Here is a 20073-nt window from a genome sequence, read left to right as displayed (position 1 = left end):
TGGTTTCTCTCTCTCTCTCTCTCTTTTTTAGTGTTTGGGTGACCCTAGGCAATTTTATCACTTTATCCCTGAACCTCAGTTGCCTATCTATAAGATGGGGATAATAATAGCACCCATTTCATCATTATGAAAATTAAATACATTAAGAAAAACACCAGTATGTGCCTAGCACCTGCTAAACACTCAACAAAGGTTATCTGTACACATTGATATCTCAGACAGGGACAGGATGTTTTAACACAGAAAACAGGAGGTTTTAGCCTCTTACTTGTTCTTCTGGCTCCTGAAACATGAGCTGCCCCGTCCCAGTTCATCCAAGCCTATCAAGATAGTTGTCCTTGTCCTTAATCTCCACAGGTGTTCAATGTGAGCCAACTGTCAGATGGCTTTCATCTGCACAACTGAATAACCCATTTATGCCTAGTGTTCCATTATTGGAACGCTAAGCTTATTGGAGTTATTTATATCCTACTGTTGTTCAAGGTCATTACCAAGATCTGACTTTTCACACAAAATAATTTGTAACCGCTAGCATAAATGGGATAATCAAAACAATTGTGGCAGTTTTAGGGAGACGAAACTGTAGAGTTTAATCTTCCGGCTTGACTGACTTGGAAGCGTTCCTGTCAGTATAAAACATCTTGTTGGGGATGGTGGAGAAGCTGAGGCCGGCTGCGCAGCTGTGCTTCCAGCTCATGGCCAGGTCGTAGTCCCGCTGCAGGCTCTGCTGCAGGCTGTCGGCCACCTTTTTGCTGAGGGCTATGTTGGACCTTGCAATCGGGCTGGATGGGGCCGGAGGGTGGGGGTGGGGGCTAATCGAAGGGGACAGGTTTTTGAAGCCACCCAAAAATTTGAGAAATTTCAGTTTCTGTTCCTCGTTTTCAAAACCAGCGGTATCCCACTGGCCAAACTGGGTTCCCGTCCACTCCCTGGTTTCAGAAGCTTCCGTTTTTGCCTGACTCGCGATCAATCTCTTCTTGCAAGGTGTTTCGTCTCACCTGGTCTATGTGCGCCTCGTCCATGTTGCCTTTCTTTTCCAACACCACTTCTAAGTCCGTGTCTGTTTCCTCCTCCCAAGGTTCTCCTGCTGCCCCATTCTTTTCTCTTCTTCTTTTTCTTCCTTTTCAGAGCCGGCTCCTCAATGACTGACGCTCTACCTTCTTCTTGGACTTCATCTTTTTCTTCGCAGGAGCCTTAGGGCCATCTCCTATGGGGATGTATTCCGGAGCCTCCGCTTTGACTGGTTTCTTTTTACTTCGTTTCCTAGGGCAGCTCTCCATGGACCTGGAGGGCTTGGAGTGGCCTGGGAGGGCGTCTCCCTCCTGGTGGATTTTTCTTCTTCTTCTTCTTCACCTTCCCACTGTGTTCCCTGGGGCTCTTCTGCTTCCGCTTCTGCCCCAAGGCTACCTATTCCTCACCCTCTTTCCCCACTGAGCAAGTGTCCACAGCATCCCCGACCTCGCAGAACCAAGGGTCCGGGACTGAGAAAGCTGTGGGGTCCTGGGCCCCCTTTTTTTCCTTCTTATGTTTTTGAGCTTCTTGCCAACTCTGGTTTCCTCCTCACCCTGGCTGGGTCTGGGGAGATTTTCACCCCAGAGGCATGGGACATGGCCAGAGGCAACTTCTTTTTCTTCTCCCACTGAGGAACTCCAAGTGGCCAAGCACCCGCTTCCTTGGGCCGGATGACTTCTCCGTCCGCCTGGCATGCAGCGCGGTCTCAGCGTGGTCTACGTGCTCCTCGCAAAGGGTGCTGACACCCTTCTCTTCTTTTTCTTCACTAGAGGCATCTCAGGTGATCACCAAGACCTGACTTTTCACACAAAATAATTTGTAACCTCTAGCATAAATGGGATAATCAAAGCAAGTGTGGCAGTTTTGTGGGGACCCACTCTTAGAGGGGACTGTGGCTTTTATAGGAGAAACGTGGGCAAAGTAATCATCATTATTTAAAATTGAGTATTGAGTCCCTGGTTCTTTGACCACTTTCTTCTTTTTCTTCTCTAGGAGCCCAGGGCCCAGGTCTACTTTGTGTGTCTTGGCGATCATTCCGGTGGGCCAAACTTCCCCGCCTGCACGTGAAAGCCGGCTCCCCCCTGACCCGGAAGTCCACTTTCGAGTTGCACGTGTGGCTTCTCTTATACACAAATTTTCTTCCATCTCTGCCACCCCTGAGACAGCAAGACTGCTACCTTATTTTCCTCCTCCTCCTTAGCCTACTCAACATGAAGATGATGAGGATGACCACCTTTAGGATGATCCATTTCCACCTAATGACTGGTAAATAAATTTTTTCTTCCTTAAAATTTTCTTAATATTTTCTTTTCTTTAGTTTACTTTATTATAAGTATATAATATATATAATACAAAATATGTGTTAATAGACTGTTTATGTTATTGTTAAGAATTCCAGTCAACAGTAGGCTATTAGTAGTTAAGTTTTTGCATAGTCAAAAGTCATACACAAAATTTCAGCTGCATGTGGGAACAGCGCCTCTAACCCCCACACTGTTCAAGAGTCAACTGTAATTGGATTAATATCTGCCATATCTGTAACTATTTTCTCTTTATTGAATTTCTTCTTTTTGCCCCTTCTTTTCCTGCATTTACTGGTTTAACTGAGCATTTTATATGATTTCATTTTATCTTCTCTCTTCATGTATAAATCATACTGTTTTTTTAAAATTGTGGTTTTCCCTAGATTTTAAGATATGAGTTTTAAAATAATCTACGTCTGCCTTCAAATAATGCTATTGCACTTCAAATGTAGTGAAGGTTCCCTACAGAATAGTATTCCCAGTTCTTCCTTTCTGTCCCTTGTGACATTGCTGCCATTCATTTAATTTAACCATTTGCTATAATCACCCAAAACATTAATAACATACTATCATTTCTTTATACAAACTATTATTTTTTAGATCACTTGATAATTAAGAAACTTTATTTTACTTTCCTTTATTACTTCTCTAATTCTCTTCCTTTCTTTATGTAGTAGATTCAAGTTTCTGACCTTTCTCATTTTCCTTCTGCTTGAAGAATTTCTTTTAATATTTTTTGTAGGTCAGTTTGCTAGGAATGAATATCTTCAGTTTTTGTTTGTCTTAGAAAGTCTTTCTTCTTCACTTTTGAAGGACAAAGTTTGCTGGGTATAGAATTCCAGGATGGTGGAATTTATTCTTGCAATGCTTTAAATTTTTTACTTTACTCTCTTGCTTCTCTGGTTTCTAATAAGTCCACTGTAATTCTTACCTTTGCTTTTCTGGCTTATTTCCTGTCGTCTGGCTTCTTCTAAAATATTTTCTCTGTGACTTTGGTTTCCTGCAGTTTGAATATGGTATGCCTAGATAGGGGTTTTTAAAAGTATTTATTCATCTTGGTGTTATCTGTGCTTCCTGAATTTGTAGTTTGGTAACTGTATTAATTTTCCAGGGCTGCCATAACAAATTACCTATCACAAACTGAGCCATTGATAACAACAGAAATGTATTCCCTCGCAGTTCTGGAGGCTGGAAGTCTGAAATGCAGCTGTTAGCAGGGCCATGCTCCCTCTGAAACTTCTCTGGGGAGAGAATCCTTATTTGCCTCTTCCAGCATCTGGTTGCTGGCTATCCTTGGCATTCCTTGCTGGTAGCTGCATCATTTCAATTTCTGCCTCTATCTTCACATGGCCATCTTTCCTCTGTGTGTGTCTATGTCATCACATTACCTTCTTATAAGGATAGCATTCATTGGATTTAGGGCCCACCCAAATCCAGTATGACTTCTTCTGAACTAATTACATCCACAAAGACCCTATTTTCAAGTAAGGTCACATTCTGGGGTTCTGCATGGAAATTAATTGGGGTGGTGCAGTCTTCAAGCCCGTACAGTGTCTGTCATTAACTTTGGAAAGTTTTTGACCAATATTACTTCAACTGTTTCTTCTGCCTGTTCTTACTTTCTTCTTCTTCTGGTATTCCAGTGATGCATATGTTACATCTTTGAAATGATCTCACAGTTCTTGGATGTTCTATCCTGTTTTTCATTCTTTTTTTTTCCTCTTTGCATTTCAGTTTAGGAAGTTTCTATTGACCTATGTTCACTATTTCTCTGTTCAGTCACATCCAACCACTGATGAACTCATGAAAGCCATTCTTCATTTCTGTTCTGGTGCATTTGACTGTTAACATTTCCTTTTGATTCTTTCTTACAGTTTCCACTTTTCTCTTTCATTGCCTATCTGTTATTTTATGTTGTCTTCTTTTCTGTTAGAGCCCTTAGCATATTAATCATAGCTATTTTAATTTCCATCTGATCATTTCAATCTCTAATATCAGAGTCTAATTCTAATGATTGCTTTTTTTCTTCAGACTGAGTTTTTCTTGCCTTTTGGCATGCCTTGTAATTTTTTTATTGAGAGCTGGGCAGGTTGTACTGGATATTAGGAACTGAGATAAATAGGGCTTTCCCATGAGTATTTATATTAATATAGCTAGGAGTCAGGCTGGATCTGTGTTTGATGTAGCTGTACATGGCAGAAGCTTTAAATTCTTCTAGCATTCTTGCTTTTGTCTCTCCTGACTTTGGGCTTCCCTAAATATTCTTCCCAGAGAAATATCTCTATCTTGCACTATAATCCACTGTTATTGTACTGACACCCTATTATGGTGGTGGTAAAGTATGGGTGAGGGGAGAACATTCTATAATCTGATTAAATCTGTTTTTTAGCGGGCTTGTGTCTTGGATCTGAGACCATCACAAGCGTTTCTCCTGTGGTATAGTTTCCCTATCTCGCTCCCTGTCCCCTAGCTCCCCACTCCTTTTCCTGGCTGCAGGGTTCCCCATCCATTTCCTTGAAGCCCTACTATGTTTTCCTCCTCCTAGGTGAGACAGATGAGACCACAAGGCTAGAGGGGACTGCAGCGGGAGAAATGTTCTTCTCCCAGCAGGAATAAGGCTCTGGTAGAATAGACTTTTGTTATGGAGAAGGCTCTGAGTGTGCTATTTCACAGTGATTACCTATCTACTACCTTGCCAGAGCTAGGAGAATATGGATCTTCATCATGAGAACCTGGTGGGGTTCCCGGGTCACCAAAGTTGGGTGGGTGCTGTTTAAGATAGAACATTTCTAACTCTCATCCTAGTTCACACACAGCCTCCAGCAAGTCATCAAAATTACCATTTAAATGTTTCTGCAAATGTATGGCTTACCTTAATCTTCTGGTTCAGGTAAGCACATTTTGACTGTGATTCTCTGGATGTGCCTGGCTCTCCAGATTTTAGAGTAATGGTTTGCCCTGAGACCTGTTTTCTGATGGGTCCCAGAAAAGTCACTGAATTTTGGAGTGATGACTTCTAACCTTTATATGTGTCAGAGCTGAAACCAGAAACCTATCTGGAGTTATTTTTAATTATTTATTCATAATCTAATTTTCTGCTTATTTATAATAACAAATTTAAAAATTCTTTAAAATATTCAACAATCGTTTAAATTTTTCTTCACATATCTGGTCCCATTGTCTTGCATATCAATGCATACCACTGAGATTTGTTGTTGTTTTGCCTTTCCTGGCATTTCTATGAGGCAGATATGAGCTGTGTGACCTTGGGAAAGTTACTTATCCTCTTCGTGCTCCAGTCTCCTCATTGGTAATATACAGTATTAATAGTACTTGTCTTTTAGGATTATAATGGAGATTAAATGAGATAATGTATATAAAAGCTTAGCACCATAAATACCTGGCACCAAAAAAAAAAAATGTTCTCAATAAATGTCAATTCCTTATTAACACTTTTATTGTCAATCTCATTCTCCAAATAGAAAAAATAAAGTTAAAAATTCTTTTCAAAAATTCACTTGTTACTTCTGGATTGTTTGTTTTAGAATTTTCTTCACTTCGACCTGCAGCTGGCAGCTAAGTGTAGGAGCCATGGACTTGACCACACTGGAACTTGGTCAGACAAAGTACCATCATCCTAATTGTGTGCCAGGACCACAGTTCACTGAATTAGTTCCTCTGAAGTTTCCTTTCTCCTCCTACATGCCAGCAGCATAATACAGCACAGACAATTGCTTCAAATCAATTCAATATGAAAGTGGCCCCTGGAGAAAGCACTAAATATTCTAGTTTTCTAGTCTTTTGCAACATTTCGAAATTCAAAAAAAGATTTTTAGTCTTCAATTATCATAGAAATGTTGTATTTTAAGATTTCAACTGGTGTATTTTAATTTTATTTTCTTAAGAAGTAATCCTCTCTCAATTTTGCTAGTATTGTATTATATTGGGGTATTGGTGGTAGAAGAAAGATGGGGTGAACAGTTTCAAAAAAGATTTTGCATGATTCAAAACTGTATAACCATAAGCTTATTTCTAAAACTCCATTTACAGCAGGGACCAAGGCTGGAAGTTCTGACAATGGCCTTAGGGGAGCATTCTCTCCTGAAAACTGTGGAGCTGAATGATGATGAACACCAGTGCTAACCGGGCACATTTAAAGAAATTCAACTTTAAAGGATGACTGAATCTTAAAAAGTCTTTACGTGAACTTCCAATAGGCAGGTTTTTTGCATTTATATGTAGAAGACAGAAGAGTTCCAGTTTCTGTGTCATAATTTCTTACACTTTTTTGTTACATTCAGTTCCATGAGTCTATTTTACTTTTCATACTATCTTTCCTTTCTCTTGAAATTATGGTAAATTTTCATAAACATATAAGTGTTTTGTTGTTCAATGCTTTAATGCTGTTAGTGGGACAGCAAAGGTTTGTCTACCTAGTACGTTCCAAGCTAATAGTCTATCCAAGAATGATGGTTTTCTAGGCTTTTATTTAATACATCCAACAATGGAATTCAATACCTCTAGGTTATTTCTACGAGTGTATACCATCTTTAATTTGGACCAGTTGTTTTTATAATCCAATAGCACTTGATGTAATTACCTTTTAAGGTTATGAAGTCCTTTGGTAGCTGTCACCTCATTTGATCTTTATAACAATGAGTGAGCAGGGAAGGGCAAGCAGCTGTTGCTAGATCCTGAATAGCCAAATGCATGTGCTCTTGTAGAACTGTAATAAAGCAGTCTTGTAGGAATAGTTTTTACATAACGGTCTGATGTCTCCTGGTGAGATGTACAGAGGATTTTGCATTCCATGTTTCTAGGATTCTCATTCCAAAGAAGAGATCAAGTTTGCTCCCAATTTTTGGTAGTAGGGGTGCATAGAAATTGCTAAATGTAGGGTACTCCAGAAGGCATAGAACTGACTCTGAAGGAGAAAAAAACGACATTAGTCACCATTAAGGAAGGTCTTTCCTAAATAAAATTAATTCCTGGTTCAAAGTAATCCCCCAACCCCCTAGTTAGCTGATCATGATCATTGTACTTTCTTTTATTTTCTTTATAGCACTAACCACTCTCCGATCTTTTTTTTTTTTTGACAGGGTCTCGCTTTGTTGCCCAGGCTGGAGTGCAGTGGCGCAATCATAGCTCACTGCAGCCTTAGTCTCCTGGGCTCAAGCGATCTTCCTGCCCCAGCGTCCCAAGTAACTTGGGAGTAGCTACCACATCTGGCTACCTTTTTTTTAAATTTTTTTTTTTTTTTTTTTTTTTTTTTTTTTTTTTTGCAGAGACGAGATCTTGCTATGTTGCCCAGGCTGGTCTGATCTTTCTGGATGTTACTGCTGACTTCCTTTGCATCTGTCTTTCTCCTCTAGAATTCCTGATTTCTTAGAGCACATACTTGATCTTTTTTTTTTTTTTCTTTTTTTGTATCACTGAATCCCTAGCCCCTAGAATGATAAATGGCAAATAGTAGGTGCTCCGAAAGTATTTCTCCTTGCAACATCAGCTCCAGATCTGGGTATGAATAAACTTAAGGGTAGTGTCTATTAAATGATCTTTATGCTGATCTTCAGGGAACTTGCTGTAATTCCTTAGCCAAGATGACTATAAAACTCTTGCTCAAAAATCTTTAATGAATAATTTCAGTTGTTCATATAAAAACCTCTTGTTCATTCAACCAAGTCCTGATCAGTGAATGCCTAAATTTCTCTTAGTTCTGTTTGTTTTTCTCACTTTCTCTGTCCTCAAGTGTGGCAATTATGGGAGAACCTGCTTTAAAAAGTATAGTTGGCTGATCACCTCCAGCAGTAGAAACTGCTTATCTGCCATGCATTCCTGCTGAGACTATGGTCTCTCTGGATTGCTTTCAAACAATAACTGAGCATGGTGGGGCTACTAGAGCTAGCCCTTCTACTCCCAACACAGAACTTTTCTATGAACAATCTTTATTCAGGATACTCAAATCCCGACTGATATGGTTGACTCTGTGTCCCCACCCAAATCTCATGTTAAATTGTGATTCCCAATACTGGGGGAGGGACCTGGTGAGAGGTGACTGGATCATGGGGACAGATTTCCCCCTTGCTGTTCTCGTGATAGTGAGAGAGTTCTCACGAGATCTGATGGTTTAAAAGTCTGTAGCACTTCTTCCTTCGCTCTCTCTCCTGCTCTGCTATGGTAAGACATGCTTGCTTCCCTTTTGCCTTCCACCATGATTATAAGTTTCCTGAGGCCTCCCAGCCATGCTTTTTGTATAGCTTGCAGAACTGCAAGTCAATTAAACCTCTTCCCATTGTAAATTATCCAGTCTCAGTTAGTTCTTCATAGCAGTGTGAGAACAGATAATACACTGACCAAGCCAGACAAGATTTTCTGAGTCACAGTGCCATCTAAGGCCCTTCCCATCCAATCCTGCTTCCTTCCCTCTGTCCTTTCCTAGGTATCACACTGCATCACTGCCTGCCTAAACCTGTTCTCACATCCCTCACAGGCATTTCTGCACACAAATCTCTTGCATGTCTAATTCCATCTTAGCATCTGCTTCTTGGAGGACCAAATCTGCCATAGCACCGTATTCCAGGCCATCTGCATTTTTGTGTCACTGCAGCAGCCTTTTTACAGTCCCACACCTTTAATTTTTCTCTCTATCAATTCTCCACATTGCAGCCAGAATGATCCTCAGAAATTCCAAATCTCATCCCTTCCTTCTCTGCTTACACTTGCAGGATGAAGAAACTTCTTTAAAGATGTCTATAGGACTTATCTTCTAGTCTTACTCTCCTATCTGTCCCTTTGCCCCTCCTCATGGCTCTGTAATCGAAGTCAACCTATTTGCAGTTCCACTAATGAGCAGAACATGTTCACATCTGGTACTCAGATCCAGGGTTTTGGAGTTGTACTCCTTCCTTTCACCTTTTCTCTGCTTCCTTTGGCTCACAACTGTTCATCCTTCATCTCCCAGCATGGATGGAATTTCTTCCAGAGAACTTCCTTGCTCTTACCAAGTCTGAGTTAGGTACTCTCTCTATGTGTTCTTATATCATTTTTCATTTCCCCTTTATATTAGTTACTACTCTTTAGCATATGGCAAAAAATGAACTTGAGCTAACCGGAGCCAAATAAAATTCGTGAAATCTACTGGAAAGATACTAGAGTGGATCAAAATTAAGGGAAGAACCAAAAAAGGAACAATGGAAAGGCAGCTCAGATGACCTCTTGAGCTGGAATAATGGGCTTAAATGCCCTCGGAACCTTTCTTCCTCTCTTTCTGTGTGTCTGACTCATTCTTTTAGGTTGGTTGCCTCCATAAACTTGGATTCATGGCTGACAGCAGCTCCTGGGCTTACATCCTCACAGCTTGGAGCCTGAGTGGAAGAAAAAGCTATTTCTTCTAGCTACAGATAAAGACAAACAAAAACCAGCAAAGACTCTGATTGGCCAGTTTATTTTGTGAGTCCACTTCTTTCCCAGTCACTTGCCCTGGGGGGTGAGCAACTATACTATTGGACCATACCATTGAAGATATAAGTTTAGATCTTATATTCAGTCCTCAACCAATCACTATCTTCAAGGAAGAACATGAAAGAAAAGGACTATACTACTAAAGCAGTGGGAAAACCCACTCCCCTAAAAAATAGAGATTTTCAGAAGATGAGGAAGATGCTAGATTGAAAGAAAAATATGTATCTATCTATAAAGCTTAATAACGGCATTCAGTTACAGGTAACAGAAAACAGCAAAATATTGGCCCCAAAATAAGGGTTTTATTTGCCTCCCATAATAAGAAGTCCAGAGGTAGGCAGTCAATGGGTCTTGGAAAACTTTCTAATCACTTCTAGAATCCAGGTCACTTCCGTATTCCTTCTGAGCCATCCTTAGCGTGCGCTTGTCACTCCTAGCCATGAAATTGCTACTCTAACTTCCAACATTATGCCCAAGTTTCAGGCAAGAAGAAGGGGAAGGGCAAAAGCATGTGCTAAGTCTGCTTGCCTTTTGAAGAGCTTTAATAGAAACTCAACTTAAAAACTTTTCCATTGGCCAGAATTGTGACCCTTGACCATCTCCAGCTGTGGGAGAGGCCTGGAAGTATAGGATGTTAGCTAGACACACTGTTGACCCAAATCATGACTCTTTTTTTTTTTTTTTTTGAGACGGAGTCTTGCTCTGTCACCCAGGCTGGAGTGCAGTGGCCGGATCTCAGCTCACTGCAAGCTCCGCCTCCCGGGTTTACGTCATTCTCCTGCCTCAGCCTCCCGAGTAGCTGGGACTACAGGCGCCCGCCACCTCGCCCGGCTAGTTTTTTGTATTTTTTAGTAGAGACGGGGTTTCACCGTGTTAGCCGGGATCGTCTCTCGATCTCCTGACCTCGTGATCCGCCCGTCTCGGCCTCCCAAAGTGCTGGGATTACAGGCTTGAGCCACCGCGCCCGGCCCCAAATCATGACTCTTAATGAAAAGAGGAACATAGACACTGGGTAGGCAATTAGTAGTGCCTCTCTATCTTGTACGCCAGACAATCAAGTTTGGCTGAAAGGGTAAAAAAAAAAAAAATTACTTCCAGGACTCCTTAAAAATATCATTCACAGATGGCTTTCATAGAAGGTGACAACAACAGTAAAAAATGACTACAACATCTGGGGCTTACAAAGTACCTGGGACCAACACAAAGGAAGTACTTGGGGTGGAGGGTGGGAACCCTAGTAATTGATGATGCGGGACTGTGTTCCGGCATGACATTTCTTAAGGGACTGGGATTTGATCTTACCCTCCTGTTACAAGCTGATATGTCTGCCTACCACGGTTTCATGGATGTTGTCACAGAACATATGAGATTCCTGAGTCAGACAAAGGACTATCCCCCATGGCAGAGCAAGCAGCGTGAGCATCATCATGCTTGCACTGGTTCCCCAGGGGAGACACTGAGTTTGGGAATCCACCATTTTAATTGAAAGCAGTAAGCAAGTCTGCTTTTTGTCTGGGAGGGAGACATTACTTATCCTCTAGGTTGCTGCCTGCAAACAACCTGAGTAATGGTCTGGGTAAAGAGCAATCAGGGCATTGCATTTTTGGCAGGCCCAACAAGATGAGCAGGGATGCAAAAGCCTATAGGAGGACTGTTTCTTAAAGCAATTCATCCCTCAATCCTACGCAGTCTTAGCTTCCAGTGAATTTTTATGAGTATACCACTTTGTTGGTCACTCTGATAAACTTGACCTACACAGATTGGGAACAAATCTGTTCAATTTGTTTTGTATGGCACTTAATACAGGGTTCTATTAACCAAACTTTAAGCAGTAGTATGAGGCTAACCAGAAGTCTCTATAGATCTCATCCAAGCCTCAGAGGGTCCCAGTTTCAACCAGCTGTGAGTAAATCTTAGGGGGACCAGTATGTCTTATGTTAGATGGCCAGGATGTAGTATAAATTCAGTCAATTATCCATCATTACTCACAGAAGTTTAAATGATCTTTGGTATTGTTGTCCACAACGACAGGGAATTACCAATAATACAATCTTCATTTGTAATGGAGAGACACTCATGGCTCACTTTCCCTTGCATAAAAACACAGATCACTGCAGTCAGGGATGTTGTGAAATTTGATTTGGATCACCAATACCTTGTTTCATTTAAGTCACCTGAGTAGTGTTACCAACTAGTTGCAGCCTTGATGTTACTCATGGCATAACCTTAGGATGCTAGGGCACCAGGAGAAGCAGATGAGTTTTTATCAGCCAGAATGAAACAAGGTTGTATCAATCTGTGTGTTTGTACATATTCAAGAGGAGTCTATGTTTGAAGCTTCTCTCTTTCTTGTCTTTTTTTTTAGAGACAGTGTCTCACTCTGTTGTCCAGGCTGGAGTGCAGTGATATGGTCATAGCTCATTGCAGCCTCGAACTCCTGGGCTCAAGGGATCCTGCCACCTCAGCTAAGGCCTGCAGTTGCTAAGACTGTAAGCATGTGACTCGACATCCTCCTAATTAAAATTTTTTTTTGTTGTTGCTTTGTAGAGACAGGGTCTCCCTGTATTGCCCAGGCTGGTGTTGATCTCCTGGGCTCAAGCGATTCTCCGACCTTGTCTTCCCAAGCCACTGGGATTACAGGTGTGAGCCACTGTACCCAGCCTGAAGGTTCTCTTGATGGCAGAACAGTTTGGGGCCAACCAGATCCTCATGAATTTCTCTGATTTTATAGCATAGAGATGGGGATGATGAACCAGCAGCATGTTGTATTGCTGGCTTTAGCTTCTTGTCTCAAGCAGACCATGTGATTACTTGCAAGGCTGTGGTGCTGGGACAAGGAGAGCATTAATTGTTTCTACCTCATACCTAGCACCTTTCCTCGTCTGAGGTGTTCTCTCTCTATGTCTGGGCCATTCCCTCTCCAAGTGTGGGAATTCTTCTTCTTTCCCAGCCACAAAACTGATGTGTCCACTCCACCAGTTAGAGCTTTCCTTTTCTCTAATCACCTCTGATCCAGACTTAGGATTTTTTGTTTAGAAGGAAGAGGTACGCATGAGACAATGCATTTTCACAAAACTTACAGAGACTCATTATGCTACCCATTTTGATCCATGTGGGCCATGTAGGGGAGCTCAGTGAACAGTGTACTAAACCAAGTGGTCATCATTCTTATGATCTATGACCTTGTTAAACCCAAGAGATATTCCCAGCAGAATTAAAACTTGAATCCCCTAGGCCCACTTTTGATTGGGCTGCACCCAAGGAATGGACTAAGCAGAATAGCCCAGAGTTGCTGTCAGGGAAAGAGAAACATGGTATGCCAAGGAATGGTAAGCATTACAGGCTACACACACAGTGGGATCACATGGCAGATGAATAGCCAAGCTTGGGGAATCTGATGCTTTTATAGCAAGCAATAAATATACCTACTGTTTGTTTTGGAGGGAGACATTATCTCATCCCTCGAAGTTTGATTATTGCAAACATAACCCTGAGAAACGGCCTGGGTAAAGAGTGATCAGGTCATTGCTTCTTGGCCTACCTGGCATGACCTGCAGCAGCAGGCGAGACCCATAGAGGAGTGTCTCTCCCTATAGGAATCTAAGAAATGGTCCTCAGAAACTCTTTACTGTTTTCACTGGTAGGAAGTTTGTGTTAATATTACTCAGTGCCCTTGAGAAGGCCCCCAGTAAAATGTTCTGGTTTGGTCTTTGTTTCAGGAATAATTGGGCTTCTCCCTAACAATTGTAAATATTGAAATGGACACTTTTTCTTCCTTTTGGCTGCTAGAGAGGTTGAAGTGAAATGTGTGGCTCAAATCTAGCACAGTCCCTGGCACAAGTAGGTCTTCCATAAATCGTGCTAATAAGAATACAGAATTTTAAAGTGAGATGTACATTTTGTGGCTCCATTTTATTCCCCTAATGTCTTATATTTTTGTCTCATTTTCACAGTTATTTTAATTTAAAACTGTAACAAAGATCCATAACTTTTATTTCTAATAAGCTGGAATTCATCTCTGGGTCTTCTACCTTCTATTCCAGGGCTCTGCATTATGTCTAGTTCTATTCTCTTTGAAGTTAGAGAACAGCTGGTTAATACCTTTATCTCAAATGATTTTCAAAGAAGTCATTCAATCACCCTTCATCTGTCTCCTCCTTCCTTGTTAGTTCTATTTCCAATGGTTTAGTCAGTTTTGTTGTTTTTCTCTGTAATCCAGATTCTCTTGTGTTTTGTGCATGTAGACCTAGACCTTGCAAAAATAGCCTTTATTAGATGTTAATTTGAGGATTTCTTCTCATTTTCTTTCAAGCCAATTCAACATTCTTAGACCTTTCAGCTAGGTATATTATTGGGTAACCAACTTAAAGCAATTTTTATTTCCACAGACAATACCATACTCATTTGTGGTATTGTCTATGTCCCTATCATTTATGTCCCTTGCCCCTCATCTTGTTTTGGATAAATCTTGTCCTATTTCTTTCATTTTTTTTTTTTTTTTTTTTTTGGAGAATTTATAGGGCTTTCTTTGTTACAAGTTCCTGTCAGAGAAAGGCAGTAAAGTGCATTGTTAGCCCCTATGTCCAGGTAAACACTCAGCACTCAGAAGCTGTCAGCAGGATTCAAATATGTTTTATTATATAAGAGTGTGATCATTTACTTGCTTAGGTAAAAAATATTAAATATAGCCGAAAATTTACTGGACCAATTGCATGGTCAAAGAGATGGCTGAAATAAAAGAAGTGGTTCATGACCAAATCTGGTCAGTGGAGTAGTGATCCAGTCGATTACTCTGTCCTGGAGCAAAACTACCTGGATAGTAGCCATTTTGTGCATGCAAAATAGTTTAGTCTGAATGGAAACATTTAACTTATTCTTTTTTAAAAAATCAACCTATGAATGAAGTTCTAAATTTGATCAGCATCATAAGAAAGTGGGGATCAGAAGTCCCAGATACTTAGTGACTAAAAATCTATTTGGGTTTCAAATAGTCTTCTGAGATTCGAATAAGAAGGACATCTGTTTAAGTGATATTTTTAAATACCCTCTTTGTTTTATGTGCTTTTGTTGAGCTTTCATTTGTTCACCATATTTCACATATTATATAATGCAATTGGTGATACCAAATTGCAAAAATTTGGTACCACCAAAATTGTATTTGGTACCAAAAATTATAAAGAACTAACAGAAACAGGAGTTATCATGAGTTCACAGATCCAAATACCTAAACCCTACTGGGACCCATGCTTAAAATATTATTTCCTTGCTTGACAATTAGTTCTGTTACCAGTTTTGAAGCAGCGAAGCATACGAGTCATTACTCTTTTCTTTGTAAATAAAATCAAGGTATCTCATTGCACATAAACCTCCTCTTATATATATTTATGATAACATTTTATAGCAACTGAGAACACAGAGTATATTGTGTAAGCTAAGTCTGAAACAAATGCACATACTGAAAAAAAAGTATACGTGTAAAACTACTTCCCCCATATTATATACTCATTACTTAAAATTAAAGGAGAGAAGTAGAACTGAAAAACAGTAAATTAAGAGACAAGATGTGGCGACTGTGAGTTGTTTCACTTGAATAGAATCAATTTTGTTTTTCTGTCTGGTTTTTGTCTCAGGAAGGAAAAAATTTAACAATCAGAATAATAAACAATTTTCACTTATAATAAGAGCAATGTGACCGTGGTTTTGGTTGTGCAAAGTATCTGGGTTTTATACATTATTTCCACTTTTCAAAACTGTGGCTAAAGAGAAGTTTATTCTAAATGCATACCAAAATGGGAAAGTTTTAAAAACTAGAATTCATTCTTTAATATATATGCTGCCTCCCATTTCAGTCAACGTCGGCAGCAAAACCAGTGTTGGCAGTTTTACCAACTGTTTTTCACCAGTTCAGTTGGGTCTGGCTTTCCATTGTTAATATAGTACTACCGATCCTTAATTCATAGAACCACAGGGGAATGTTTAAATAAAAGAACACTCGATTTCATAGTAGTTTTTAAATGAAAACATATGTATCTGTAATAGGGCTTTAAAAGTTTTTTTTTTTTTTTTCTCAGTAAGACTTAATGTGTGGCATCTGTTAGGTATAGGGTGTCTTTTTCAGTTTTTCTGAAGAGGTACAGTAGACCCAGGAAAGTTAATAGTTTCGATGTCTATATCTCAGGCGTTACTGGGATTAAGAATGCCCAAGGAAGATTATTGTCAGTTATTTCTCCTTCGTTAGATAATCCCTTATATATTTTAGAAGAGAAGAAGCGAGAGAAGAAAATCTCAAAATACTTTTTCAACACTGGTTGGTTTAGAGAAGCTCACCTTCAAAATTTGATATGCACATTGCGTTTGATGAGACAGGTAAATAAACCTGTCTCATCGGGGACTCTTATGAAGTATTTTAAGGTTCCTTTGAAGGGTATCAGTGTTTGGGCCCATAATTGCTAAACTTAAAATCAACATTGTATGTTACTCTCTTACTAATAGAGTGAGGGTTGACAAACTACCCTAATTTAGAAAAATATAAAAATGGGTAATTCATAACCATTAAGATGACATATTTGGTCTCTTGCATCACCTAAATTTCCCTCTAAGTCACAGGATTTATTTTTATTTATTTATTTATTTTTTTGACTGAGTCTCTCACTATCACCAGGGCTGGAGTGCAATGGCGTAATCTCGGCTCACTGCAACCTCTGCCTCCTGGGTTCAAGTGATTCTCCTGCCTCAACCTCCCAAGTAGCTGGGATTATAGGCACACACCACCACACCCGACTAATTTTCTGTATTTTTACTAGAGATGGGATTTCAATATGTTGGCCAAACTGGTCTTGAACTCCTAACCTTGGGATCCGCGTGCCTCAGCCTCCCAAAGTGCTGGGATTATAGCCATAAGCCACCGCACCCAGCTGTCACAGGATACTTATTAAGATCCCTCTCTTTCTTCTTTAGGATTCCCAAGTAACTTGCCTCTGCTATTTTTAATGTGTATGACCAAATAAATTCAAAATGAGCCCTGTGAAAATAGGCTAAGGTCAAACATTGTATACTCCTAATATCTCCTAGCACTCCCCCAATATCTCCAAACATGTTGGAGGGATTGAGATGGACTCAAAACTTATTAGAGAATCTTGAATACTGTGGGCAATGTAAAGCCCTCTCCTATCAGTAATATTTCTTGTTGCCTTAGGAGGCAACTAGCATATGAGGATGGTAATGATACAGAGGTCAGTTATATGCCTTTATTTTCCCCATATTTTGAGAGCTGCCTATGGTATATATCTGCCCATAAATTTATGTATGCATATTGTATATACATCTGGGTGCATATATTGAAAGACAGTATAGCGGAGTGGTTAGGGAATGGGTCTGGAAGTCAGATTACCTGAGTTTGAAGCCAGGCTCTTTCACCTGCTATTTGTATAACCTTGGACAAGTTAGTTACATAACCTCTCAGTTCTTCAGTTTCCTTATCTGTAAAATGATATAATAAAATTATGTACCTCATGGAGTGGCTGTGAGGATTAAATACATTTATACACAAAAAGCACCTAGAACAATGCCTGTAAAATGATAGGAATTCAAAAATTGTAGCCACTTAACAATATATTGTATGCATTATTATATACATCATCTGGATACATACATATGTATATATAATACATAATTACCTTGCCTCCAAAATAAGACAATTTCATATACATTATATATATATAAATGCCATATATATATACACATACACACACTCCATATATAGCACATTTCGATTTTCTTTGAAATTTCAGTTATCTAATGACCAACATGAGTGTGAATAGCAACATAGCTGATAACTGTCATGAACATAGTATACATTTGATATTTTATATCTTCCTATTTAATGAAATAATACTTGCCACTGAAAACTGGCCCTAACGTAACATGTACATGGCATCAAGGTGAAGTGAAAAAGCTCAAGCGTGGCACTGACCAAGTTTGGATTTGTATCCTGGGTCAACCACTTAAAAACTGCATGGTCTTGGACAAGTCATTTAACCTTTCTGAGCTTTAATCTTCTCATCTGAAGAACAGGGATGTAAAATTTCTTGCAAGTTTTTGGTGAGAAGGAGAGACAAAACACATTTTTAAAAAAGCATTTGGCCAACATCCTGGTACATAGCAAATGCTTGATAAATGGAAATGTTGATCTTTAATATGTCTGTCCCACTACAAATTAGGGTATTTTTTTTAAAGCCCAACACAAACAAACATCCCACTGGGAGTTTTTGATCAGCTATGCTGTTGCTGGATAATGATCATGGTTTAGTCTTAAGGGCATGTGGTTTCAATAACTATACGTGGTTGGAAGTTATGCTGCCCGTAGGAACGAAAGGAGGAAAGGGGTTGATGTAATTCAAGTTTCACCAGTATCTCACTAGGCAGTTTTGGAACTTTGTGCCTTCTCTCCCTCCTGCTTCCCTTCTGCTGCCAGTAGGAATCCTGGTGGTACCAGAAACTGTTACACTCATGAAGCAGTAGAGGCTGCAAATCTGCGGAGGTGGCACTGCTCTGCTTGGTGGGGTTTGGCCAAGCAGGTAGGTTAGTAACCTACTGGTCAGGTGCCCAGAGGACTTTTTCTTCCCTGGGTGTTGTCTGAGAGAAAGGGATTACAACCCAGTGGATGTTCACTGTAAATGAGAATCCCGTTTCAAAAGTTAAGTATGTTCACATAAGTAGTAGCCAGGGGCAACTTTTTTTTGTAGTTGGGCCCCGTTTGCTTCTTGCACAGTATTTAAGGAACTGGGCCTGACATAGCTAACTTTGTAAAGCAACTACATGTGTATTATGAGAATAAACCTCAACAAACAACAACAACAACAACAAAAAGAGAAGAAACCATTCATCATACACCGGAAACTCTTAGAATAAAAGTAACTCTTAAATGTAATGTGGAGTATGATCATTGACGAATTCTTATGCCATATAGGCACGTGGCTCCGATGCATGGTAGAGAAAATGTAAGGAAAGGAAACATATAGGAAATGTGTTTCATGCACGCACACACACAGAATGTTTTCACACAGTTGATGAAGCCACATTGAACCAGCAATTTGAATATTATTATTATCCATCTCTCTCATTAAATACTTAGGAAAGCATAGTAAAATTGGTTAAGGATGGACATTTAGATTGCTATATCCAGAGTTATATCCAAGCAGCAAATGATTACACTGCTTATAAATTCTAGGCAGACGATAAGTTAGAAGTCCCCACGAAAGCCCTGAGCTTATTTGATTGTTCTCTTAATTACTGGGCTCTATGCTATCAAATATTTGTGTAAGAGGAAGTTTTCTTTGTGGGAGTGGATAATAGCTGTGCTTACACTTTGAAATTTTTGCCTTGAGTTATTAAGATTTACATTTCTCACTTTTCTTCCAGGGAAAGGTGTTTAGCCTTTTTTAGAAAACAGGTACCACATAATCAATCGTCAAACACTCGGGAAAGTTTCCGCCCTAGACAAGTGTAAATCTCAGGTATTAGCAACCCATCTCCAGAAACAAATCTACAAAGGGTGGAAAGGGGGAGAAAGGATGTCTCACTTTCCTAGGTGAATATATTGTGATTGGTATGTGTGGCATGCATTGAGAAATTATATTTGCTTACTAACTGCCGTTTAGAAATCAGCCCGGAAAAAGTCTGGGAGAGATCGCCCGGAGACAGCCAAGCCCCGAGCCTCGCTCCCAAGCTCCTCCGGTGTCCTGCTCTTCTAGGCGCGTTAAGAATACATAGAGTCTGGTCATTGATCTCCTGATGGTGTTGTTGCACTCTGGGTAATGCTGGGGGTGCCCAGGGACGCGGTTCAGTCAATGGTTGCGCGTCTGCAGAGAATTATAGAGATGGGGACAGAGAACACGCACCTTGGCATAAAAGCAAACGGAGAGAAGGCTACAGCGAGGAAAAGAAACGTGTTGCTCGAATTGTTTCCTTAGTCCCCTTTGCATCACCCGCTTCCCAACCCGCAGCTTCCCGCGTGAGTGCTCTCCCTTCCCCCTGCTCTTTTCTGGACACCAGCTCTGGGAAGATCACTGTCAGGAACCCCCGCCCCCGCCCCACCCTGGTTTGAGATTTAATAGGATTTTTTCCCCTGGCAAACCGGCAGCTGTTTTAAGTCAATGAAAGTAAGATTAGAAGAGATAAGCGCCGGAGCAGCCCGGGAGCTGTCAGAGCACACACTTAAATCAGCCCCACAGCTTCTGCTCGGGGCATCACCGATGGAGTTTCTTCTGATGGGGATGGGACTCCGAGGGTCCACGCG

The 20073-nt window shown here is 40.3% G+C and overlaps 1 pseudogene; it reads right to left on the bottom strand.

The window, feature by feature from the left end:
* Window positions 1–506: 506 nt before the first annotated feature.
* Window positions 507–2046, bottom strand: LOC707217 (lysine-rich nucleolar protein 1-like; annotated as a pseudogene).
* Window positions 2047–20073: the final 18027 nt, after the last annotated feature.

The sequence above is a fragment of the Macaca mulatta genome, chromosome 11 (genome assembly GCF_049350105.2).
Source record: "Macaca mulatta isolate MMU2019108-1 chromosome 11, T2T-MMU8v2.0, whole genome shotgun sequence".
Taxonomy (NCBI): Eukaryota; Metazoa; Chordata; class Mammalia; order Primates; family Cercopithecidae; genus Macaca; species Macaca mulatta.
The sequence above is the reverse complement of the archived record's forward strand: the minus strand, read 5'-3'. Positions and strand labels throughout refer to the sequence as shown.